Source organism: Rhinopithecus bieti, unplaced genomic scaffold, assembly GCF_001698545.2.
Source record: "Rhinopithecus bieti isolate Rb0 unplaced genomic scaffold, ASM169854v2 scaffold_56474, whole genome shotgun sequence".
Lineage (NCBI taxonomy): Eukaryota > Metazoa > Chordata > Mammalia > Primates > Cercopithecidae > Rhinopithecus > Rhinopithecus bieti.
Window position 1 is genome coordinate 263,527 of NW_016822031.1, and position 27,636 is coordinate 291,162.

Genomic DNA, 27,636 nt, shown 5'->3' on the forward strand with positions numbered 1-27,636 from the left:
CATTATTTTTTATAATATGAAATTCATACTTGTTTACAACTTCTACTTTGAAATATTGACAGTTTATCAAAGGAAGAAGGCATGACATTTAGTAATTATTTATTAAATTAAATTTAAAAATTGTTTTCAAATTATCCCATATTCATTAAATTAATATTTCATATGTTTTCCTAAAACAAAATATGAAAATGTCAAATGAGAGCAATCTTTTTCATTATCAACTCCTTTTGCTCACATGAAGACAATGTGTGCTTCTCACATGGCCATAGTCTAAGATGTTTTTTACATGATGAGATGCGTTTACTAACTTAACAGCTTATTAGATCTGTCCTGCAAATTAGCTTTCTGACCTAGCCAACTTTTATTTACACTAATGATGATATTCAGACTATGCAGCGATATAAACAGGGTTGTGTCTCTCTTGCAGTATTAACACTATTCACTGTTTAAATTTATTTTCACAAAATGACTTTTAAAGTAGTTTATATTGAGGCATATTGCTAATTTAGTCTTTCTCTCTATTTTTAACATAAGAAACTCCTATGAATTATTTATGAAGTTTGTACAACAGTAGTGTCCTATAATTGGTTAATAATTACACACGCGGGCACTGTGGCTCATGCCTATAATCCCAGAACTTTGGAAGGCTGAGGTGGATGGATCACTTCAGCCCAGGAGTTAGAGACCAGCCTGGACAACAGCAAAACCCTGTCCCTACAAAAAAATTAAAAAATAAAAATTAGCCAGGTGTGGTGGTGCACACCTGTAATCCCAGCTCCTGGGGAAGCAGAGCGGGGAGGATCACTTGAGCCTGGAGATGTAGGCTGCAGTGAACCAAGATCATATCACCGCATCCAAGGGAGACCCTGTCTCGAAAAAACAAAAACAAAAACAAAACCACATAATGAAACATTTGGAATGATTCATAAACATTTTATCTTCTGAATAAGAAAAATGAAGCACAAGGAATTGTATGCATTCTTGAATCTAAAACTATAATTTTATTTCTGTAGAAAAATAAAATACCACATGGCATAATGAAAAGAGTTTGGACTTTGATGTACAAACCCAGGTTCAAAATATGCTTCTCTTTCTTAAACAGCAGGTGTAATGAAGAAGTGAACTCAAGAGGATATAATCACAAGCAACCATCCATTCTCCCACTGACCCTTCAAATCCTCTCACTGGGCTACTTCTTTCCTTGTCTTTGAATTTCTTAATCACTTTTAGTCACATTTCACAAGAATAATGCCATTTCAACATGAAGGTGCCGCCTCTTAAAAGAAGGATAATATCTGTGTAGTGAAAGATTAATCTTACCCAAAGAGAAATCTAACCTTTGCCATAGCTCCAGCTCCTTCCTGAGAGGTAATCTGTAAACTCTTGGAGTTTCTCAAGTGATAGGAAAGTCTTTGTTATTCACGGTGGGGCCCTGGATCACACCTGATAGTATGCTAAGTAGATAACTCAGGGTGAGGCTGGCCACACCCACAGTCTTAAGATGGAGGCTGGTAATGCCAGAAAGACAACCATGTGATTGGATGGTTGGAACACAGAACCAGGCAATATAAGTGTGACTTCTGGAGGGAGGAGGCTAGAGATGCAGTTCAACCATGTGGGCCACGGGCCATGGGCCATGATTCAATCAATCCTCCTTACATAAGGAAACCTCAATAAAATCTGTAGACACCAAAGTCAGTTGAGCTTTCTTTCTTCTTCTTCTTTTTTTTTTTCCCCATAAGCTATTGGAGTACAGGTGTTATTTAGTTACATGAGTAATTTCTTCAGTGATGATTTGTGAGATTTTGGTGCACCCATCACCCAAGCAGTATACACTGCACAGTATTTGTAGTCTTCTGTCCCTCACCCCCCTCCCATTCTTCCCCCAAAGTCTCCAAAGTCCATTCCGTCATTCTTATGCCTTTGTGTCCTCAGAGCTTAGCTCCCACGTATCAGTGAGAACATACAACATTTGGTTTTCCATTCCTGAGTTACTTCACTTAAAATAATAGTCTCCAATCTCATCCAGGTCACTGCAAATGCTGTTAATTCATTCCTTTTTGTGGCTGCATAGTATTCCATTGTATATGTATACCACAGTTTCTTTGTCCACTCATTGATTGATGGGCATTTGGGTTGGTTTCACAATATCGTAATTGTGAATTATGCTACTATAAATATGCATGTGCAAGTATCTTTTTTGAATAATGACTTATTTTCCTCTGGGCAGATACCCAGTAGTGGGATTGCTGGAGCAAATGGTAGTTCTACTTTTATTTCTTTAAGGAATCTCCACAGTATATTTTGTTAAGGATTTTGGCATCTGTGTTCAACAAAGATACCGGTCTGCAGGTTTTTTTTTTTTTTTTTTTTGGTTATATCCTTTCCTTGTTATGGTATTAGGGTGATGCTGGCTTCATAGAATGAATTAGGGAGGATTTCTTTTTTCTCTGTCTTGTGAAATAGTGTCAAAAGGATTGGTACCAATTCTTCTTTGAATGTCTTGTAGAATTCTGCTGTGAATCCATCTGGTCCTGAATTTTTTTTTGTTGGTAATTTAAAAATTACCATTTCAATCTCATTGCTTGTTATTGGTCTGTTCAGGGTACCTAATTCTTTCTGATTTATGCTAGGAGGGTTGTATTTTTCCAGGAATTTATACATCTCTTCTAGGTTTTCTAGTTTATGTGTGTAAAGGTGTTCATAGTAGCCTTGAATGATCTTTTGTATTTCAGTGGTGTCAGTTGTAATACCTCCTGTTTTGTTTCTTAATGAGGTTATTTGGATTTCATCTCTTCTTTTCTTGGTTAACCTTGGCAAGGGTCTATCAATTTTACTTATCTTTTCAAAGAACCAGNATCTGGTCCTGAATTTTTTTTTGTTGGTAATTTAAAAATTACCATTTCAATCTCATTGCTTGTTATTGGTCTGTTCAGGGTACCTAATTCTTTCTGATTTATGCTAGGAGGGTTGTATTTTTCCAGGAATTTATACATCTCTTCTAGGTTTTCTAGTTTATGTGTGTAAAGGTGTTCATAGTAGCCTTGAATGATCTTTTGTATTTCAGTGGTGTCAGTTGTAATACCTCCTGTTTTGTTTCTTAATGAGGTTATTTGGATTTCATCTCTTCTTTTCTTGGTTAACCTTGGCAAGGGTCTATCAATTTTACTTATCTTTTCAAAGAACCAGCTTTTTGTTTCATTTATCTTTTGTAATTTTTTTTTGTTTCAATTTCATTTAATTCTGCTCTTATCTTGGTTATTTCCTTTCTTCTTCTGGGTTTGGGTTTGGTTTGTTCATGTCTCTCTAGTTCCTTGAGGTGTGACCTTAGAATGTCAGTTTGTGCTCTTTCAGTCTTTTCACTGTAGGCAGTTAGGGCTGTGAACTTTCCTCTTAACACTGCCTTTGCTGTATCTCAAAGGTTTTGATAGGTTATGTCATTATTGCTGTTCAGTTTGAAGAACTTTTTAATTTCCATCTTGATTTTGTTTTTGACCCAATGCTTATGCAGGAGCAGGTTATTTAATTTCCATGTATTTGCATGATTTTGAAGATTTCTTTTGGAGTTGATTTCCAGTTTTATTCCACTGTAGTCTGAGAGAGTGTTTGATATAATTTCAATTTTCTTAAATTTATTGAGGCTTGTATTATGGCCTATTATATGGTCTGTCTTGGAGAAAGTTCCATGTGCTGTTGAATAGAATGTGTATTCTGCAGCAGTTGGATGAAATGTTCTGTATGTATCTGTTAAGTCCGTTTGTTCCAAGGTATACTTTAAATCCATTGTTTCTTTGTTGACTTTCTGTCTTGATGACCTGTCTAGTGCTGTCAGTGGAGTACTGAAGTCCCCCACTATTATTGTGTTGCTGTCCATCTCGTTTCTTAGGTCTATTAGTAATTGTGTTACGAATATGAGAGCTCCAGTGTTAGGTGCATATATGTTTAGAATTGTGATATTTTCCTGTTGGACAAGGCCTGTTACCATTATATAATGACCCTCTTTGTCCTTTCAACTGCTGTTGCTTTAGAGTTTGTTTTGTCTGGTATAAGAATAGCTACCCCTGCTCACTTTTGTTGTCCATTTGCATGACATGCCTTTTTCCACCCCTTGACTTTAAGTTTATGTGAGTCCTTATGTGCTAGGTGAGTCTCCTGAAGGCAGCAGGTAGTTGGCTGGTGAGTTCTTATCCATTCTGCAGTTCTGTATCTTTTAAGTGGAGCATTTAGGCCATTTACATTCAATGTTAGTATTGAGATGGGAGGTACCATTGCATTCATCATGCTTTTTGTTGCCTGTGTACATTGGATTTTTTGTTTTTGATTTTTAACTTATATTTTTGTTTTATAGGTCCTGCGTGATTTATGCTTTAAATAGATTCTGTTTTGACGTGTTTCCAGGATTTGTTTCAAGATTTAGAGCTCCTTTTAGCAGTTCTTATAGTGGTGGCTCAGTAATGGCGAATTCTCTCAGCATTTGTTTGTGTGGAAAAAAATGTATCTTTCCTTCATATATGATGCTTAGTTTTGCTGGATACAAAATTCCTGGCTGATAATTGTTCTATTTGAAGAGGCTGAAGATAGGGCTCCATTCCCTTCTAGCTTGTGCGGTTTCTGCTGAGAAATCTGCTGTTTATCTGATAGGTTTTCCTTTGTAGCTTATGGTGCTTCTGTCTCACAGCTCTTAAGATTCTTTTGTTTGTCTCAACTTTGGATAACCTGGTGACAATGTGTCTAGGAAAAGATATTTTTGTGATGAATTTCTCAGGTGCTCTTTGTGCTTCTTTCATTTGGATGTCTAGGTCTCCAGCAAAGGCTGGGGAAGTTTTCCCCCAATTATCTCCCAAATAATCCCCTCGATTATTCCCCCAAATATGTTTTCCAAACTTTTAGAATTCTCTTCTTCCTCATTAACATCAATTATTCTTGGCTTTGGTCATTTAACATAATACCAGACTTCTTCAAGGCTTTGTTCATATTTTCTTACTCATTTTGTTTGCCTTTGTTGGATTGTGTTAATTCAAAGAGCTTGTCTTCAAGCTCTGAATTTCTTTGTTCTACTTGTTCAATTCTATTGCTGAGACTTTCCAGAGCATTTTGCATTTCTAAAAGTGTGTCCAAAGATTCCTGAATTTTCCGTTGTTTTTCCTTTAAGCTATCTATATCTTTGAATATTTCTCCACTGACTTCTTGTATCATATTTTAGACTTCCTTGCATTGTGCTTTGCCTTTCTCTAGTCCCTTCCTGATTAGCTTAATAACTAACCTCCTGAATTCTTTTTCAGGTAAATCAGGGATTCTTTTTGGTTTGAATCCATTGCTGGTGAACTAGTGTGATATTCTGGGGGTGTTGAAGAGCCCTGTTTTGGCATATTACCAGGGTTGGTTTTCTGGTTCCTTCTCATTTGGGTAGGCTCTGTCAGAGGGAAGGTCTAGCGCTAAAGGCTGTTGTTCAGCTTCTCTTGTCTCATCGGGTGTTCCCTTGATGTAGTACCGTCTGCCTTTTCCTATGGATGTGGCCTCCTGCGAGCCAAACTGCAGTGACTGTTGTCTCTCTTCTGGGTCTAGCCACCCAGTGAGTTTACCATGCTCCGGGCTGGTACTGGGGGTTGTATGCACAGAGTCCTATGATGTGACGTGGTTTCATGTTCTATTTGTGTGCTGTTTCGCCTCCTGCCAGGAGGTGGGACTTTCCACAGAGCATCAGCTGAGGTAGTATGGGGAGGAACCAGTGGTGGGCGGGGCCCTAAACTCCCAAGATTATATGCCTTTTGTCTTCTGCTACCAGGGTGGGTAGGGAAGAACTATCAGGTGGGGCAGGGCCAGGTGTGTCTGAGCTCAGACTCTCTTTGGGCTGGTCTTGCTGCGGCTGCTGCGGCGCATGGGAGTGAGATTTCCAGGTCACTGGAGTTGTGTACCTAGGAGGATTACGGCTGCATCTGCTGAGTCATGCAGGTTGTCAGGGAAGTTGGGGGAAAGCCGGCAGTTACAGGCCTCACCCAGCTCCTATGTAAACCGAAGGACTGGTCTCACTTCCACCGTGCCCCTAACAACCGCCCCCAGACTGTTTCCAGGTTGAGAGCAATATGGGCTTGAAAACCTGCCCCAGGCTACCCGCCTCTCAGCTGGGAAAGAAAAGGGCTTAGTTCTTCCTCCCCTGTGGAGTCTGCATACCCGATTTGCACCCTTCTCCCACTTCCGGCCAGGAGGCTTCTCACCCTATTCAACTTGTTACAAAATTCAGCTGGAGATTTCCTTCTCCCCATGGAGTTTGGTCCCTGCTCCTCTGGTCACTCACTCGATGGATCCCTGTGGTGCCAGGCAGGAATGGGCTACTAGGGGACACAGCGAGCTCCCAGAGTGCTGTTTCCTCTACCCCTGTATTTCATTCAGCTCTCCAAAATGACCCAGCTCCACATAAAGTCAGATACTTCTCTTGCAAACAGACCTTCAGCTTCTCCAGTGGGGTGTGTGTTCAGGAGAGGAGGGTCTCCCTTTCCCACTTCTGCAGTTGGGGCACACACAGTTTTGGAGGGGGTGGGTCTCCTGAGTCCTGCAGGAGCAGTCCGTTTCCTTCAGAGGGTCTGTGCCCAGTTGAGTTTTCTTGGTTGGCACACATCAGTGATGCTGGGAGCTTCAGGGTTGGAACCATACCAGTCTCATCGTCAGCCCTTTGCCTCTCTTCCTTTGGCTGATTCTAATTTGTATCCTTTTGTTGTGATAAAACTGTAATTATAGGTATAGCACTTTCCTGAGTTATGTGACTCATTCTATTGAATTATCAAACCTGAGAGAGCCCGTGGGCATTATGGATTTATAACCAGCTGGTTAGAAGCAAGGGCGGCCCCAGGGAGCCCTGAATTTGCAGCTGGTGTCTGAAATGAAGGCAGTCTTGAGGAGATTATTCTCTCTGACTCTGTAGTTTGGTAAACTCTTCACAGTTGCTATCAGTGGTCTTAGGTAGACTTGGCCATCTGGAAGACTATAACCTTAACCTCTTTAACCTCTAGTTTGGCCTAACTGCTGGTAACACCAAATCCTCAATCCATTTAGAGTTATCTGTTCCCCAAGTTTCACACTCCTTCAGGCTGAGAAGCCAGAGTAGGGCCTGGTCCTAGAGGAAGAACTTTCTTTATCCTGCCAGCACTAGCATCATTCATTAGCTGCCATTTCCCACTCCTCAGTTGTTATCCCAAAAGAAGAAAGAATTCATGTCTGGTTTACATGTTGCCATCTGGCATTGAAACGTTGCAATATTTATGACAGCATTCTTTGGCTCACTGATATTGACTTCTCTTCAGTCCCAGCGATGCTATTTTGCTTTGCACCTCCTGGTTAGGGTCCTACATTAGCTTAAGGTGAGGGAAAACTCCCTCCCTACCCTCACCATTTACTCTTTTCAAGAGAACCTTCTTTCTCAACTGGTCAGGTGCCATTCGTGTACAAGATAATGCTTCAAGAACCCATTTTACAATCTTTTAGCATATCTAACATATGATGTTGTGTGTAGCCTACCTGAGATGGAATGGGTTCCATTTTAATATCTAGTTACACTTGCAAATCATATGACCTTAGTCAAGTTACCCACCTTCTCTTTCCCTGAGCACCAATTTTTTCATCAGCAAAGTTACTATTAAAAATGCCTTCCCTGAAGGTCTCCTGTGAGACTGAGTTAGAAACAAATATAGTAGGTATAGTAGTCATTGTGCTTGGCATTAATATTTTACATATTCTTACCTTTCTTTTTTCTTTCTGTCTGTGTAATGCATGCACACATACTATTTTAGTAACTTCCTGACCTACCTAATAAAAATGTAAATTTAATAAATTTACAGACTGTTTTCCCTACACAAGTATGTGCATATGTGTTCCAAAGGGACAAGGCAGTTGGATTTTATTTTGTATACACAAAGCACGTATAAAATGTAAAAACAGAGCACTCAAAATCCCAATGTTTTTATACCTTAATCTTTCCCTTATCCTCATGACCAATACTGTGCATTTTTAATTAGTTATTTCAAGTTAAGCAATAAAACCAGGTGCACAACAGTTTCCCATGTGAATATGAAAACAAGTGTAATGTGGATATGAGTATAATCTTGCATTTTTATTTCCTCACATTTGTGGTTTATATCAAACATATGAAGATGGAAATGGAAAATACGTCATTGCCCTTCCTCGAATCCCATCCCTCTGGGAGATTTTCTGGTTCCCATTCCCATGACTTTGGGATCTGCAGAGTTAGTGGTCCTAGTGCCCAACATGAGCATGCTTTCTCCACTGGGCATAGCCAGAGTCCCAGTAAACAATAAGGAATGGTTGCTGCCTTGGTGTTTTGACCTCCTTGAGTCCAAGACTGAGAAGACGAGGAAAAGAGTCACCACTTGGTAGTGGTAATTGACCATGATCGTCAGGAGGAGTTCAGACTACTGTTACACAATGGTGGCAGGGAGAAATTTGGGTGACCCTCAGATCCACTTAGGTGTCTCTTGTTACTCCCTTGCCCAGTTATGATAGTAAATGGATAAGTATGGCAATCCTGACCCCAAAATGCCATGGTGATCAGAAAGAGGCTCAGACCCCTTTGGCATGGTAAGCCAAGATATCAAGATAAGGCACTGCTACCAAGAGCAGCAGAGGTGATAGCTGAGGATGACAAGAGTTTAAAATGAAGAATGTTTAAAGGAAAGTAATGATTGCCGGTTGTGCCACCAAGATCACCTACAGTGGTAAGAGTTACAGTTTACCCAAATAACTTTTCTCCTCCCAGTTTCCCCCAAGAAGAGAGGCCAACCAGAACTCTAGAAAGACTAGAAATAAAGAATCTGAATGGTGCAAGATGTAGACTGGTGGACCCAGAGATGTGCCAATCAGGTTCCTCTACAAGGAAGAACTCATTGTGCCAGTTTTTATCAGATGACTTGCAGCTATCAGCTCCTTCAGGAGTTCCCAAGAGCCACCTCCCCCATGGGCACCTTCATTAGTCTCAAAGCTTCTCATATCCAGTGAGTAACCAAGATGATAACATAAAGGTCTGGCCGTTTCAGTCAACCAAAAACAACTTGACAGGCATTATGTGTAACAGAGTTCCCCCATGGGGTTGACTGGCCTGCATCCTGGTTTGGCTTTCCCTCTGCCCAATCCTTCTTACTCCCCTTCCCCTTTACAGATATTTATCCCTAATAAATGCCTTGATGTTCAAACTCCATCTCAGAATCTGTTTCTGTAGAACTCAGTGCAATATGGTTACTGTTTTTGGTTTTTTCTTCTTTGCAAAGAACAGAAGCCAACTTGGGTTAAATTAGTCAATGGGAATTTACTGGGAGAGTATTAGGAACCACACAGTCGACAGAAAGGCTGGAGGACTAGAACTAAAGCAGCTCTAGAGGATCAGGAAGAAGGAACTGCAAGAGTGGTAAGAGCAGAAACAAATTAGGTACTGCTCTTGGAAGAAACAAACTCCAACTATTTTCAATCTCTACCCTTTTCTCAAGTTTTGAATTCCAGGGCAGGAGCATCCAATAGCCTAGGGTAGTGTAGAGTACCTGATTGTCCCAGCAGACTCTATCCAGTGGGAAAGAAGTAACTCTCTAGAAGGATTTTAGAGTGCTGTTAAAGAGATGAAGTGGCTGTAGAGAAGGCAGGAAAAAACATCTGATGTACTCCATACTTTTATATACCCATCCACCCTTCTTCCCAGATATACATTTCCAAAATAATAATAATTTGTTATTTCATAACACCATAAGGAATGTATGATGATGATAATGATGATGATGACAATTAGTATTATTATTTCAAATTTTAGATACTCAGTGCAAAGGAATTTTAGGTAACTTGAAAAATAACAGGCCGGGCACGGTGGCTCAAGCCTGTAATCCCAGCACTTTGGGAGGCTGAGACGGGTGGATCATGAGGTCAGGAGATCGAGACCATCCTGGCTAATACGGTGAAACCCCGTCTCTACTAAAAAATACAAAAAACTAGCCGGGCGACGAGGCGGGCGCCTGTAGTCCCAGCTACTCGGGAGGCTGAGACAGGAGAATGGCGGGAACCCGGGAGGCGGAGCTTGCAGTGAGCTGAGAGCCGGCCACTGCACTCCAGCCTGGGCGGCAGAGCAAGACTCCGTCTCGAAAAAAAAAAAAAAAAAAAAAAAAAAAGAAAATAACATATGACCAATAACTGGTACTTACTAAATTAGCACAGCCCACTTCAGATTGGGGATAACATGTTTTGCAAGTGAATCAGTAATTTTAATCACTGCCTTCCATACTTCCACCCTTTGGTCCTTTGACCCATGAATGCATAGGCAATAGTAGTTGTCCTCAAGATTGCAATTAACATCCTAACTTAAAATAATCTAGTTTTGTTTAAGACTAGCTTGATTTCCATAATTTCCAGAAACTTTGTTCCAGTATACTTTCATAAACTCCCACATTCTTTGTGCTATTGTCATATGAACTATCTATCTATCTATACTTACTAAATCCATCAACACCGTTTTATAATTATTCCTTTATGCAGTCGTTCTCAAATAAAAAAAATCACGAGATTTTATATTTCCTACGGACTTATCTTTACCAGTGCTCCCCTTTTCTTCGTATTGATTCAAATTAGCATCTACTATCCTTTTTTTTCAGTCTAAAGAATTCTGTTTAGAAATATTATTTAGTATTTTTCAAGGCACCTATCTACCAGTGACAGATTCTCTCTAATTTTCCTTTTTTTTTTTTTTTTTTTTGACATGGAGTCTTGCTCTGTTGCCCAGGCTGCAGTGCAGTGGTGTGATCTCAGCTCACTGCCATCTCCACCTTCCTGATTCAAGCAGTTCCCCTGTCTCAGCCTCCTGAGTAGCTGGGATTGATTACAGGCACACACCACCAAGTCTGGCTAATTTTTTTTGTATTTTTAGTAGAGATGGGGTTTCACTATGTTGGCCAGGCTGGTCTTGAACTCCTGACCTTGTGATCCGCCCACCTTGGCTTCCCAAAGTTCTGGGATTACAGGTGTGAGCCACCGCACCCACCCAATGCTCTCTAATTTTCTAAGACTGAGGATGTCTTGGTTTCTTTTTCATTTCTGAAGGAGAGTTTTGCGGGATGTGGAATTCTTGGCTGAAAGTCTTTTTCTTTCAACACTTTGAAGGTGTCATCCCACTGTCTTTTGGTTTCAGTGGTTTCTAATAAGTCACCTGTTAATTTTATGGGAAGTCCTTTGTATGATATAAGTTCTTTTTCTCTTGCTGCTCTCAAGATTCTCTTTGTTAGTAATCATTAATTTGGCTGTGATGTTTCTTGGTGTGGTTTTCTTAATGTTATTCTACTTAGAGGTCATTAAGCATCTTGGATGTGTAGATTAATGTTCTCATCAAATTTGGGAAGTTTTCAGCCTTCATTTCTTCATATAGTTTTCTTCTCATTTATCTTTCCTCCCTCTTTCTGGGACTCCTGTTAAGCATGTGTTGGTATGCTTAATGGTGTTGCACACGCCTCTGAAAATCTTCATTTTCTTAGTGTTTTTATTTTCTTTCTGTTCCTTAGGCTGGCTAATCTCCATTGATCTTTCTTCAAGTTCACCAATTCTTTCTTCTGCCTGGTCAAATTTGTTGTGAAGTCCCTCTAGTGAATTTTTCATTTGTTATTGTACTTTCAACACTAGAATCAATTTCTATTTGATTCTTTTGTTAGAAAAATTTTACATCTTAGTTGACATTTCTTATTTTGTAGGACATAGTCATCAGACTTTCTTTCTTTTTTTTTTTTTTTGAGATGGAGTTTTGTTCTTGTTGCCCAGGCTGGAGTGTGATGGCACAGTCTCGGCTCACCACAACCTCCACCTCCCGGGTTCAAGCTATTCTCCTGCCTCAGCCTCCCGAGTAGCTGGAATTACAAGCATGTGCCACCACACCCAGTGGATTTTGTAGGTTTAATAGAGATGGGGTTTATCCACGTTGGTCAGGTTGGTCTCACCTGACTTCAGGTGATCCACCCACCTCGGCCTCCCAAAGTGCTTAGATTACAGGCATGAGCCACCGTGCCCAGCCATAGTCATCATACTTTCTTACGGTTATTTAACCATAGTCTTAGTTCTTGGGACATATTTAAAGTCTTCATTTTCTAACTGCAACATAGGGGCTCCCCCAGGGATATATGCTGTTGACTGTTTTCTTTTTCTCTGTGTGTGGCATACTTTCCTATTTCTTCATGTCTTGCAAATTTTGTTGAGAACTGAACATTTTAGAAAGAACATTGTAATAACTCTAGTGTCTTATCCCTCTCCCATAATAGTTGGTTTTCCTTGCTCATTTTGTTGTTGTTAACATTGTTGCTTTTGCTATTGCTGCTTATTTGTTTGATGACTTTCCTGGACTAATTCTGTAGATTTTGTATTTCCTGCAGTGTATGGTCATGGCCACTGAGTTCTCTGCTTAGTATTTATTTCCCTTAAGTTATTGTTTTTATTTTTAAACCTATGGGGCACTCGTGTATCAAAATAATTTGGGCAGGCATCCAATGATCAACCAAAAATTTTTTAATGTCTTGCTTATTCCACCCTTGCCAAGGGGATGTGTGTGTGAAGGGATGCTTTCAAACTTTAGTCAAAGCATGTAGTATAAGGGTTTTTTTGTTTGTTTGTTTTCTAATATTCTATTCAACTTATTTTATTATTGCTTTTAAAATCTCTTTGCTTAAAATTCTGTCATGTTGAGTATAAAATCAATACCTTTAAGACACATTTGAATTATCAAAGCTTAAAGAATCCCGAGTGCTCTCATTTGCGCTGTGTGAAAGGCATTTTGTTACTTTTGGAGAAGCCAGGCAGCCAAGATGCTTTTGAAAAATTCACCTTTGAATTAATTCAAAATACACAAATATATTAATCTACAAGAGTTGTAACTAGAACACGTGAACTGATAAGAATAATTCAGTCTATTACTTGACTTAAAAATGTTTAGTTACTTTGCAAATAGCCATCTAAAAGGTAACAAAATAATCTACTAGCCTTGGAATTGAGAAGTCAGATGGTCACCATAGGTCTCACTGTCAGAAGCCATACTGCAAAGCATTGGCTTTGCGGCAGGATTAGAGATGCTTGGGGAGTGGAGCATTCAAAAGATACCTCTAGCACAAATGTCCACTGTCTACATGCGAATGTATACATTCTCTCCCTAGTTTCTGCCTTACGGCCTTTCACGTTAACCGTGTCTCTGGAATGGTTAGTGTATCTCCCTTTTGCACTTTCCCTCTCAAAATTTGGGAATTTTGTATTGGTATGCTGCGCCAATGACATTTACCTTCAACACAAAAAATTGCTTCCTTCTTTCTTTTAAACTCTCTGACCCAAACACTTATTATTTGTAAAACTGTGTATACCCCATAGAACAGATGTTATTTGAGTTCAGCTTTCTACCAGGGAATGAATTGCCTTAGTTATTCATCTGTGCTCCCTGGATCTTGGTAGAGAAGCCTTGGAATCGTCTTCGTAATTGCCTTAGCATTAAATGATATCATAACTGTTTATGGAATGCTTGTTATTATGCAGAGTATATTTAATAATTTTATCTTCCTTCACATATTACATTTATTTCTTATGATACAAAAAGATATTATTTTTATTTAAATACTAATACTCAGATATATAATAAAATAGAACAGAATATGAACAGGCAGCTACTAGTAGTTAAGAGAATGCAGATTAAAATAATAACAGCTTACCTATAAGACTGCTAGAAATGAAACAATAATAATACCTACAGGGTATAAAGCCAACAGGGATGTAGGAAAAAGTGTAGAAATGTGAATTGTATGCTTTTTGGAAAGACGCCTGCCAATGTCTATTAAAAATTTAAAAGGCAGATGTCTTTAAACCCCGTGATCCTACTCTGGTGAAATCATTACATAGAAATAAAAACATTATTAAGTTATATATATATACATAAAAGGATGATTATTCCAGATTCTATCATGATGAAAGATTTAAACAAAGTGAGTAATATTCAGTAGAGAAATGGCTGAGTAGATTGTAGAACATTCCTACCATGGGGTATTGTACAACCACAAAAGAAAATGCACTAGAGCCCCATAAAGTCAATTAGAAGAATTTCAACAAAAAAAAATCAAGTTGTAGAAACATATATACAGTCACTGCTCAGTATCCGCAGGAAATTGGTTTCAGGATCCTCTGCAAAATACACAGATTCTCGAGTCCCTTATATAAAATGGCAGATTATTTGTATATAACCTATGCACATCCTCCCATAAACTTTAAATCATTTCTAGATTACTTATAATACCTACTACAATGTAAAAGCTATGTAAATAGTTGTGGTATTATATTTTTATTGTTGTAGTTATTTTTTAAAAAAATACGTCTGTGGTTGGTTGAATTCTCAGATGTGTGACCCATGGATATAAAGGGCTGTCTGTATTACATAATTTCAGTTTTTTAAAACGAACAGTGGAATAAAACCTCACACATATATATGATTTTGTGCGCATGGAGATATACATGGGAAGAGATGCATGAGTTTTATGGCGTGGATAACCTAGAGATGGGGAAAAGGAAAAGAAGAAAAGAGAACAGGGAGAACAAAGTTTAGGAAAAAAACTTGAAAAATTAAATGTTTTGCAAAAGTAGTATATTTCATATGATATAAATTGTATAATATTATGTATGCATGTGCACATGTGTGTGCATAAAGAGATGCACTAACAGAAATAATCACCAAATGTTGAATACGGTTTTCTCACGATAGGATGATTTCAGGTAATTGTCCATTTTTTTGCACTATTTGAGGTTTTTAAATGACTATTTATAATTTATTTAAAATATACATATAAAATAATTTTATTGTGAAACAGAAATGTCACTGATTATTTTGAGAATCATTTTTCCATATATATTCAATATATATTTAATGATCCCACACCATTTTTTAAAAATGGACGAATCTAAACATACTTACCAGCAATCTGTGCTTTGTGTTCAGACTTACTCACTCTCCACATTCTAGTTGTCTGGACAACAGTACTTATTAATTTACTAGTCCTCTCCGTTGGTTCTTGAACCCATTGTTCTAGTTACAGATCTGTCAGATTGAATCTCCAACTTCTTAACTCTGGCTTCATTATCTACAATGTGGCTTGCATCATATGACTTCTGCTGTACTATATTCCTATCTACCCTAGCTATAATATAATATCACATGTAGTTTTATAATAATATATAGTCCACCAAATTTCCTCCAAAAATCTCTTTACTAGCCTCTTAAAACTGATCTTTGTTCCTTTCAACATCAGCTCCCCTCATCTCCAAACCTGTGTAGGCCAGAAAGAAAAAAGATGACTGCAATACCCCATTGTAACGTATCTCTTTGAATGTTGTCTAAATTGTCTTGAGCTTTGTTCTGCCTCTGTCTCTTTCTTTCTTCCTCCCTGTATCTCTTTCTTATCTTTCCTCTTTCTTTTTGCTAGCTACTGTGCCTTTTTATGACTGCCTAAACCCTCCAAGAAGTATTTTCGTGATGTTGGACCTAGATATGGGATCATATTATATTACATTCGATCTTCTTGATTTATTGCTTAATGGGAGATTTTCTTCTTCTTCATTTATTTTAATACATCACCCTTTTTTTTTTTTTTTTTTTTTTTTTTTGAGATGGAGCCTCACCCTATCATGCAGGCTGGAGTGCAGTGGCACGATATTGGCTCACTGCAACCTCCGCCTCCCAGGTTCAAGCAATTCTTGTGCCTCAGCCTCCTGAGTTGCTGGGACTACAGACAGCTACCACGCTCAGCTAATTTTTGTATTTTTAGTAGAGATGGGGTTTCACCATGTTGGCCAAACTGGTCTTGAACTCTTGACCTCAGGTGATCCACCTGCCTTGGCCTCCCAAAGTGCTGGGATTACAGGTGTGAGCCACGCCCTGCCGATCACCTTAACTAGACAGTAATTTCCTTAAAATGTCCAAGTCTTTTGTTTTTCTACAATCATCTGAGTATTATACATTCTAACTAGCAATGATTTAATATTCTTTACCTATTAACTAAACGGTAGGTGTATTTGACCAACGGCATATGTGAAATATATCTTTGGTGCTATTCTGCACTGAGTCTTTAATCCCAGTATATCTATAATTTTAATGCCCTTATTTCTAAATAATCCAAATGTAGAAATGACCCCTGAAATTTATTAGCATTTAGGTATAATAACAAACACAATGTTATGCTTTACTTTTCTCTTTTTGTAATGTAAAGTAACACATTTCAAATATTAGCAGACTGGTGCATTAGAAGCAAAGAGAGGAAAACTTGGCACAGAAGTTTCTCACGTGGGAAGATCAGATCCTAGCAAATAATATTCTAAATATGTAAAGTATGAATAAACAAAAAAGTTAAGGAAGTTCTAGATTGAATAAAAATAAACTTTTTATATTAGCCCCCAGGGCTGAAATATTAATAAAGAAAAGAAGTCATAATATAGTTTATGTCAAAGATAGTCCATGAGGTTGTAAGGGTATGGTAAATGTGCGTAAGTGAGATTCCTTTTAAAAAGAGGGGATTTTATCTCTTGACCATAAATTAAAATTGCCATTAGTCAAATGAGAAAACTTTTCACATTTTCTTTTCTGTTATTGAAAAGTATCGTGTTTTGAATTTTGTTGTTGAAAAGTTTTGCAGTACTTACTGAGCATTACTTGCCCATGAAAAACCACTTCTTACTACAATTTATCATCCTTTGCTCTTATGAAATACTTAGATGTACTTTTCATTTTAACTTACAGCAGTATCCAATTATTTCTATTTCTGGAAAAGCACATAGCATGAAAGACAGTTTTCAAAGCCAAGAACATGAAATAGATACAGTGCAGTTTAAACAGCCATTTTTTTCTCTCTTTTATATCTATAGAGAAAGAAATATATAAATACGGGAAGGAAAGAGACTGGGTATAAAGGGGAGAAAGCAAAAGCAATTATATACTATTCTGGGGAAACTATGCCATTAAAAAAAAAGTTTTAATAATTCCAAAAACTTCTTTTCAAGGTTGAACATCTCTTGTGCCCTGCCTATATTTTTTCAGTTAATTCAGAATAAATTATGCCTTTACCAACTTTTTTAAGGGTGATTATATGTAATTATTAAAATTTATGTGCTTGTGATATCTATCAGAAATAAAGAGGATGGAAACCAAGCAAAACTTACTGGAAATAGATAAGAATAACTGACAGAGGACACCTAGTGGTGGTAAAGAGTAGTGACATATTCTTCTGCAGTACAAGGTTTGTGCCTCCCAGGTACACAAGAGGACTTAGCTAGAATAGATTGTCAGGTGGTTGCCATTCAACAGAGCAAGAGATGCCACAGACAGAAAAGTCAACAAACAAAATATTCTTTGATTTCTATATGTAAACTTGTCCCAAACCCTTTAAAAATGTATAGTCTGGCTGAAAGTTGTAGAATATCTCATTACACAATAGATGGTCCTACAATAAACAAACAAAACTTGCCTCATTTTAGCATGAGATTAATCAATTTTTAAAATGATAGATGCACTCATTAATTCCATAAAATAATGTTCTCATTGTTATACATCATCACTGTGCATATGGTGAACTAGACACTGTATTAGATACTGAGAATAGAAGAATGAATAAGACATAGCCAGGTCCTGTAAGGTAGAGGAAGCAGACGTGTAAAAAAGTTGGTGGTATGAAGTGTTTGAAGTCCTGTAACAGAAGTAAGGCTTATTTGTTGGTGAAGTGAAGTCAGGAAGTGCTTCCACAGAGGAGGCAAGTTTTGTTTGTTTGTCTGTCTTAGGGCCATCTTCTGTGCCATCCGCCTTGTTGAATGCCTGTTCACTTCATAGAACTAGGAAGAAGAGATGTTGTATTGTTGCTCCTCATTCTGGCTGCATTAGCCTGGCTATCTAACCATAGAGACTTATAATTACATTTTTCCTAGGCCTTCTTAAAACTAGTTTAGGCAACTATCACTTTATTCCAAATGTATAGAAAGAATAGATAAAATATATATTTTAAAGTTTATATATTTGGTTGGAAAAAAAAAAGAGCACTACCCAAATTAGGAATCTTGCCATATCTCTGCCAGCAGCAAGTAATGAGTTTTGGTGATATCATTGAAATATCACCAGTCTCAATTTTATTTTAGGTCAAATGAAGGTTTGGGATATGGTGCTATCTGAAGCCCCTTCTAATTGTAAGCATTAAATGGCATACACTCATGATGTCTAACCTATCTGCAGTGGTTGAAAATATGTCTACAAATTCTTTTTCCTTCTTCCCTTCAAAAGATAAAGCCTAATTCCCCTCCCCTTGTGTATGGACAAGGCTTCTAAAGCATCGAATGAAGTAGGAGTGACAGTGTCTGATTTCTCAAAGTAGGTAATAAAAGGCACTGCAGCTTCTTCCTGGACATCATTCTTAGATCACTCATGTTGGGGAAACCAACTACCCTGTCATGAGAATACTCAAGTAGCTCTATGACAAGGCTCATATGGTAAGAAACTGAGGCCTCTAGTCAACAACCATGTAAGTGAGCCATGTTGGAGATCCTCCCTCCTTAGACAAGCCTTGATATGACTGCAGCTCCAGCCAACATTTTAACTGCAGCCTCACTGGAGAACCTGAACTAGAAATGTCCACTAAATTGCAGCAGAATTCCTGACCCACAGAAACTCTTAAATAAGCTTTGTTTAAAGCCTCTAAATGTTATGGTAGCTTGTGATCCACTGGATAGATTGCAGAAACACCAGCCCTCTAATCATCTCTTCCTTGGCTCATGACCCAACCCAGATTTTCTGGCACTCAAACTCCAGTGAGCAATAATATAGATGCAGAATTAATTGTTTTCTCTTTAAAATTCTTTTTAAAGGAGGCAGAACACACATTTATCTACTCCCATTTCTGCCACAAGTTAGAAATCTTAACACTCACCCTCCCCCTCTGCCTTCCTATGCCTAACTGTATCACTGCAAAAAGCCCCAGTTGCCATTTGTAGCTTACACAGCTCTTTCCCCTACCATATTCCATCTTTACATTTTAAGAAAGCAAATGTGGACAATCACCAAGCATCACTTCCTTGCAATTCCTTCAGCTTTTTCTGCAGCTTCAGTCAAAGTATACACTCTCCTCCAAACGAGGATGAATTCTCATACTTCCGTATATACTTCTACTCCCTAGAACTCTTGATCAACAGGTCTAACTCAAGAATCAAGGACATACGGCAAGAGACTCAAATTATTTTTATAGTCTCCCATGGTAAACATGAATACTAAATGGATTAATGGCACTGGATTAAAAGGCAAAAACAATGCAGTAGAGTGCCACATCTGTAACCAATGATCTGATCCTATGGTTGAGTCATAGCACTGCTATTTACTTGCTGTCTGAATATAAACAATTTATGAAACTGCTCTGAGTTAAACTTTCCTCATCATAAAATGAGAGTATCAATATCTACTTTACAGAGTGGCTCTGAGAATTTAGGAAATATTAAATGTAAATAGTCTTTTTTGTTGTTTTTTAGTTGTAAGGACTTTTTAGTTGTTTATTATGATTTTATGAAGCATCTCATGAACACATATAAATAACTTAAAAATTGATCAAATTCCCAGATCTAAGAGACTTGCAACATTGGCAACTCTATTGTTTCTTTCAATGCAATGGAAGTACAGCATGCATATGAAAGGCATCTAGAAAGCTGAATTTCAGGGTGCTACCACTCAGATACATAACCTTGAATAAGTTGCTTATCTTCTCAGGGTCAATGTTTTCTCATCCAGAAAATGAATAGAATGAGTTAGAGAACTTTAAGATCACTCCTTAGATGCTGGTAATCATTAAATAACAATTAAATGGAGAAGGAAGAATTGTAAAAGTAGGGGAAATAATCTATATAATATTTTGAAGTACTGTATTAATAGAAAACATATTTATTCAGTAATTATTTCATTTGGACCAGTGAGTGTGAAAATGTTCTTATTCATCTGCTTTGATAAATAGCCAGATGGTGTCTAAGGATACATTTTCTTTGTAGTTTCATGCAATTGAAATGAGTTTGCTAGTCACCTCTTGAAACCTATGAAGCTTTAAAATCAATCATTCAGAATATGAAGATTCAGTCTAGTGAGGCTATTAAACTCTATGACTTTTAAATGTTAAAATCACCAAAGCACCTTTAATTTTACTGGTAATGACATATATAACCTTTAATACTAGATATTAAGTATTCATATTAAATCATAATAAATATTCATGCTGAACCATAAGTCACCTGATATTGCAAATGGTCATTTATTTGGTCATTTATATAGCACTGTTAGATCTGATAGGATAATGTTTATAATTTATTAAGCAATATGTCACAAAAAAATGTCCAATTCCACATTATTTCCATGTTAGTAGCAATGGATGTTGCCAGGGCATGGTGGAGTATAAATTATTTCTCAATTTCAGCATGATGCTACTGCAATAAAATGCCCCATGGCTAAGAAAGTCATTAGCACATGCACTATAGAACAAGCTTGTCATACATAACACACACACACACATACAATTAGAATACTTAGTATTATAAATATAAAAGAAATAAAGAAATAAAAAGAAGTAAACACAAAGCAGACAGCCTCTGATTTACAGCAAACACAGAGGGAAGGATGCAAGTTTAGCTCTTTTATAGCAAGCTAAATAAATTTCGCTTGTCTACAAGGGAGCATAGTTCAAAGTCAGGTCAGCCAGGCAAACTTGGAACTTAAAGGAATTAGAAAACATTTATCTTTTTCAAAAAGCTACTGTTTCCAATGGGTGACTATGTGACTAATAAAAGTGGAAGGTCTCATTATTTTTATTTAACTGTTAATCACCAGATGTTGTGAGCCATATGGAAAGAAATTTAATTTAATGTTTTCAGAGATATGAATGGTGTGTATGTGTTTGTGTGTGTGTTTAAGTACAGCAAAAATAGATATTTAGATCCTTGTAAAAGGAGTTTGTTTTATCAGCTCTTTTATTTAAACAGTAGAGATAGAAGCACTACGTTTGTGATAATATCATGTTAGCACTACATAATATTTTTTAGCTTACAACATATATTCATAAACATTATTTTACCTGATTTTTACAAGAGTACTATTTTCACAATTTTGTTACAGAAGAAACTGAAGTCCAGAGAGCTCAGAGTCACAAAGCTAATAAGTGAAAAGACCATGGCTTGAACCCAGGAGATCCTCACTTTTCACCAAAGTCTATGAGAAAAAGTGGAGGAAAGGCATACCATTGAACTCGTTTCCCTGGTGCCTTAGAAAAATGCATTAGGTTACTTCTTACCATCCCATATTTCAATTATTCCTTACCTTACAAGGGGTGCTAGTTCATAGTCTTGTCCTCCTATTGTGGTTACCTGGAGAAAGAAGATATGGCTCATTGATTCATTCAATGAATTTTTGTAGTACTTACCATATGCCTAGAAATGTTTTGAGTACTGCAAATATGTCATTGAATAAAACAACATACCTGACTTCAGGTTACATTTGTTCATAGCCTACTAAATGGTAGGGTGAAACACTTTTTGCATTACAACCCTGAGAGTTCAGAATTCCTCTACCAACCCTTGTCTTTGTAAGAGGAACAAAGACAAATACACCAAGAGGGCAGGGATGTTATGGAGATAAAAAGAATCTGTGATGTGTGGAGTTTAAAATTCAAAGTGTACATATAGTTTCTTATTCACATTTCCTCTCCTTTCTCTTTTACTTCTTCTTTCTCTTTTACTCTTTCCAAATATCAGTCAACACTCCTATTTTATCTCATCTAACCAAAGTGAGTATTGCATATGTTCAGTAATCAGGAGTTTAGAAGACCAAGTCCCTCCTAAAGAATGAAACTTCTTCTTTCAGAAGTCTCTCGTAGTGATATCTGAAACTGCAAGAGATTTTGACAGTTTCCTTGGTACACGTCAAGGTCTGGTTTCCTAAGACTTGGGATTCCTTTCTAAGTTTGAACTTGGGTCATTTCAGAATTTCAAACTGCAAGGACAGCTACACATATGAGTGAAGTTCCACAGAGAGTGTGAACTCATAGTGCTCAGAAAGCTCATCATATAATCTCAATAAAAACTTCACCTGACCAGGCTGTTTGGAAATTCAACCTTAGTCATTTTAGTGTAATGATCTGACTCTCCTGGTCTTATCTGTTAGCAAGACATTTGGGGAGGCCATTCCAATCGTAAATCATCTGTGCTCATTACCAGAGAAACTTCCATTGTTTACTGTCTCCCAACTTCTGTGGGCCCAACTATATCAATAATAACATTAAATGTGACTGCTTAAATAATGCAAGGCAAAGTCTGAGATTATCAGGGTAGACAAAAAAGCAAGATCCAACTATATGCTGTCTACAAGAGAAACTTTTTTATTCAAAGATACAAATAGGTCGAAAATGAAAGGATGTCAAAAAATTCAACCAACAACCAAATAAGGCTGGAAGGTTGATTCTAATATCTGACAAAATAGATTTTTAAACAACAAAAAGAATTGTTACTATAGATAAAGGGAGTCTCATTTTTTCTACACCCACAGCTGTGAGATGAGAGACATTTTATAATGTAAGGAGTTCAATACATCAGGAAGATAAAAGAATTATAAACATACATGCAACTAACAACAGAGCACCAAAATGCATGAAGCAAAAACAGACAGAATTGAAAAAAGAAATAGGCAGTTAAAGAATGGTAGTTGGAGACTTCAATGCCCACTTTCAATAATGAATAGAACAACCAGGCAGAAGATCAATAAGAAAATAACATATTTGGAAATACTGTAAACCAACTAGACCTAAAAGACATCTATAGGACACTCCACCCAACAACAGGAAAATGTTGTTCGTCTCAAGTGCACATGGAATATTCTCCAGAATAGACTATATGTTAGGCCCCCAAACAAGCCCTAATAAATTTAAAATGGTTGAAAATATACAAATATGTTCTCTGAAAACAATTGAATGACTTTAGAAATTAACAGCACAAAAAAACTTGAGAATTCACAGATATGTGGAAATTAATCAACACACTCATAAATAACCAATAGGTAAAAGAAGAAACTCCAAGAGAAATTAGAAAATAATTTGAGAGGAATACAAGTTAATATACAACATGACAAAAGTTATGTGATGCAGTTTAAACAGTGCTAAGAGGGAAATTTTTAGCTGTAAATGTCTATGTTCAAAAGAAGAAAATTTCAAGTCAATATACTAACATTCCACTTTAAGAGACTGGAAAAAGAACAGCAAACTATATTTAGTGCAAGTAGAAGAAAAGAAGGAGTAGAGATTGGAATGGAAATTAATTAAACAGAAATTAGAAAAACAATAAAAAACAACAAACTGAAAGTTGTTTCTTTGAAAAGAGCGACAAAATTAACAAACTTTTAACTAGTTTGACTGAAAAGGAAAAAAAAAATTCAAATTATCAAAATCAGGAATGAAAAATATACCTTACAGAAATTTAAAAGAAAAAAAAGATTGTAAAAAAAGATACTATGAACAATTGTAAACCGTCAGATTAGATAATCTAGATTAAATAGGTAAATTCTGAGAAAATACGAATTACCAAAATATCTAAAGAAGAAATTTTAAAACTGATCAAACTATAGCAAGTAAAGAGATTGAATTAGTAATGAAAAAAACAAAAAACTTCCCACAAAGAGAAGCCTTGATCCAGACGGCTTCGTTGTTGGATTCTACCAATTATTTAAGAATTCTTCACAAACTCTTTCAAACAACAAAAGAGGTAACACTTCTCACCCATTCTATAGTGCTAATATTTGCCTTATACCAATACAAAATGCATCACAAAAAAATGTAAATCACATCTTTTATGAATGTAGTTGCAAAATCCTCAACAAAACACTAGCAGACTGATATGGTTTGTATCTGTTTCCCCACCCAAATCTCATGTCAAATTGTATTCCCCAGTGATGCAGGAGCCTGATGGAAGGTGATTGTATAGTGGGGGTTGTTTCTCATGGTTTAACATCATCCCCCTTGGTGATGTTGTGGTGAGAATGAGTTATCATGAGATCTGGTCATTTAAAAGTGTATCACCTCCCCCATCTCTTTCTTTCTCTTGTTCTTGCCTTTTAAAACGTGCCTGCTTCCTCTTCACCTTTCACCATGATGGAAAGTTTCCTGAGGCCTCCCCAGAAGCCACTATGCTTCTGGTACAGTCTGCAAAACTGTGAGTCAATTAAACCTCTTTTCTTTATAAATTACCCATTCTCAGGTATTTCTTTATAGCAATGTGAGAATGGATTAATACACAAACTAAATTTAGCAACATATGGAAAAGATTATAAATCATAAACAAGTGATATTTATCACAGGTGTGAAAGGTTTTTTTAATATCCAAAAATCAATTAGTGTAATATACCATTTCAGTAGAATAAAGGACAAAAACCACATGCTTATCTCAATTGATGCAGAAAAGCATCTGACAAAATTCAGCATCCCTTTGTAATTGAAACACTCAACAATCTATGATAAAAAGAAACTCCCTCACCTTGAGAGAGTCCTTTTCCAGCTCCTGGGGTCACCCAGGGCCAGAAGTACCTTTGGGATAAGGTGTCCTGATTCAGACCAGGACCCTTGTTACTGGTCCCATTTTTCCCTTTCAGGGTATTGTCCAATTCTCCCACCACCACAACCACCACTGCCACTGTGATGCATGAGGTCCACTATGGAGTTATTTGGCAGTCTCTTGCCCCAGTTTTAGAAGGGTGACCTGGTGAAACAATTACTCACACTGACCAGGACAAGATTTTGTTCATAGTACTAGGCTGCCAGTTTGGTGCTAATGTGCCCATATTGAGTGATTCTCACTAATAGCACACAAAGGACAACTTCAGGGCTCTGAGCTACCAAAAGTTCACCATGCTCTTTGAGCTTGAGCCACATATGTGGGTCCATACATTGTTTCTCATCCTTCCATATTTCAACTGCTGATGACTGTAGGTTCACTTCCTAATTTACAGCACCCAAGAACCATGGTTATAGCAGGAGATGTCCTTTACTCTGTGAGCCCCCTTACTGCTAGCACCCAGGGCAGTCAACCCATCCTCTCTGAAAGCTTCATGCCATGTGTCAGGCAGTCCTCCAGGTGTGGCCACATCTACGTCCTCCCTTCTGATTTATGTTCTGTCTTTCTCATAATCAATGTGGCACCATCGTACTCTCCTCAGTCAGCCTTAGGCCATACCAACAATAATATAAACACTTCTTATACGAATAGGATAATTCTTCTTGTTCAATCCACAGAGCCTTTGCCTATTTTCCCCACTGGTAGGTTGTGTGAAGAGGGGAAGCTTGCAACCAACATTTAGAGAGATCACATTCTGGGGATGTTGTGATTACTACCTAAAGAGTTCTAAAGAAGACATGGCTTTGCATTTATGCTAGCAAATTCTGAACAGTGAATGTAACATGAGCAGGAAACAAATTATTCTTCATACTTTCCCGAACATCCTAGCTAAAACTTGTGTGTGTGGTTGTCATCAATAAAGCACAGTAGCAATGCCTGAGACACTTGCTGAAAGCCAGTATTCACCAGCAGCACTGTTGGGGGATGAGACTACACTGGATTTTTCAGGATTCCTGTAAGGAAATCTGCCTTGCTGGGGTTTCTCACAGACTATGAGAATTAGAGCTGTCACCATTTATCCAGTTAACTGCTCAGATACAGCCCAGACTAGGTCCCTAAGTTAAACCCCAGAGTGTCAGGATGACTGCTTGCTGTCTCTCTAGTATTTACATTTGAAGGAGGAATGAGGCACTAGGAACGTGGAGACATTCATAGACTGGAAAAGTAGAGGCACTTGGGATTATCTGACACCTGGAGAGATTTTATTTACATGTCAAACACTGGAGTTAGGTTTTGGGCCTATGACTTTTCCAAGGAGGGAGACAAATCCCTGCTTTCTTGGGGCAGAGAAAAATTACTTTTCTCTGATCTATCTCCTATGGAGTGTCTCACTCTTTGTGTAAGATACTTGATCTGGCCCTGATAGTGTCACCTCAGGGATAAGCACTGGGGCAAGAGACTGGAAATGCCAGTTCCCGTTGAACAGCTTCTGGGGACAGTTTGCTAGGTAAAAAAGATTTTTTTTTCATAAAAGTTAAACTTTTCAGAACATTGCAAATAAAGGCAAACATATTCCAAGAAACTAGTTTTGAGACAACATTTCCTGGATTTCTATGAAATGGTAGAACTGACAGAGAAAATGTGGATGGACATAGAATTGAAGAGTGATATGCAGCAAATAACTTTCCTAAAACAAAATCTTCAAATAGCTCAAAGAGATGGAATGAAGCATGAGTATTTAAATTTATTCTGACAATATAGTAGTTCAAGTTCTAGAGTTTTATAGTTTTCATACTCATTACTGCATTAAGAAAAAACACTTAAAGACTGAACTTCAGTTTGTCATCTGTAAAATGGGCATAATCACATCGACCAGAGCTGCAAAGGGGATACAAAAGGATGTGAGTAAAGTATTTGACATACCCCCTAGTGTAAAGTGCTCAATAAATTCTAAGCAAACTAAAATGTCAGAGTTAAGTGATTGCCTTAACACAAATTGCTAATGATAAAAGTTTATTCACAGTTTGTTAGAGACAAAGTCAGAATTAGAATTGCTGATTGAGTGTTTTCTTTTATGCCATGAGTATAGGCATTGGGTTCTAGAGCTCCTACCAGGTCAGACCGGTTTGTACTGATTTGTGAGAGCCAACTGTGAACAACACTTCCTAACTCTCCATTTGGTAACATTTATGTTTGTAACTTGAAATCGACCATGAGAAGATTATCTACACCACAGAAACTGCCAAATGCTACTAATCAAGGCTTTTGTTTATAGGGGATCCAGTTATTAAATATGCACCAGCATACCACTAATCTAGGGTTATAGATCTGGACTCAGTGGCACAGGTGATATTCAGTTCAATATCATGAATGTGAGGCATACATCCACTCTCTGAGAAACCACTAAGGATTTCAAATCACAGGTTCCATTATAGCTAATATAGTTTCCAATGTATACTTAATTACCTAGAGACAGCTTCCAAACTGGGTGATTCTCACTCCATAAGTCACTAGATGTCTTTTTTTAAGTCTTATAGTATTTGTTTTCTGAGCATTGACTTTCCCTATATTTCTTGAAGGCAGAATAAAAGGCCTTCAGAAAAATCAGAGCATTGATTTTTATTTCATCTCTTTTATGTTGGCAGTTCAGTGAAGCTTCCCCACTAGGCAGAATTAATCGCTCTGGCCTCTGTGTTCCCTAGCATTTTGCTCACTGTTAATATTGCACTTACCACATTATGTTACTGTCTGATTTTTTCCTGTTTCTTTTCTTGGCAGGATCATGGGCTGCTCAAAGGCCTCCCATTCACCTTCTCATCACTGGCACCCAAAATGCACCTGGCTCACAGTAGGCATTCAGTAACTGTTGAGCTGACTTGATCTGGTTCAGAAGAAAATAGATACAGCCAGCTTCTTTTGATAGATACTTCTCAATTAAAAGAGGGCTGCATTTTGGAAAATTAACTAAGTTATTTTTCTAGATCACAGAAA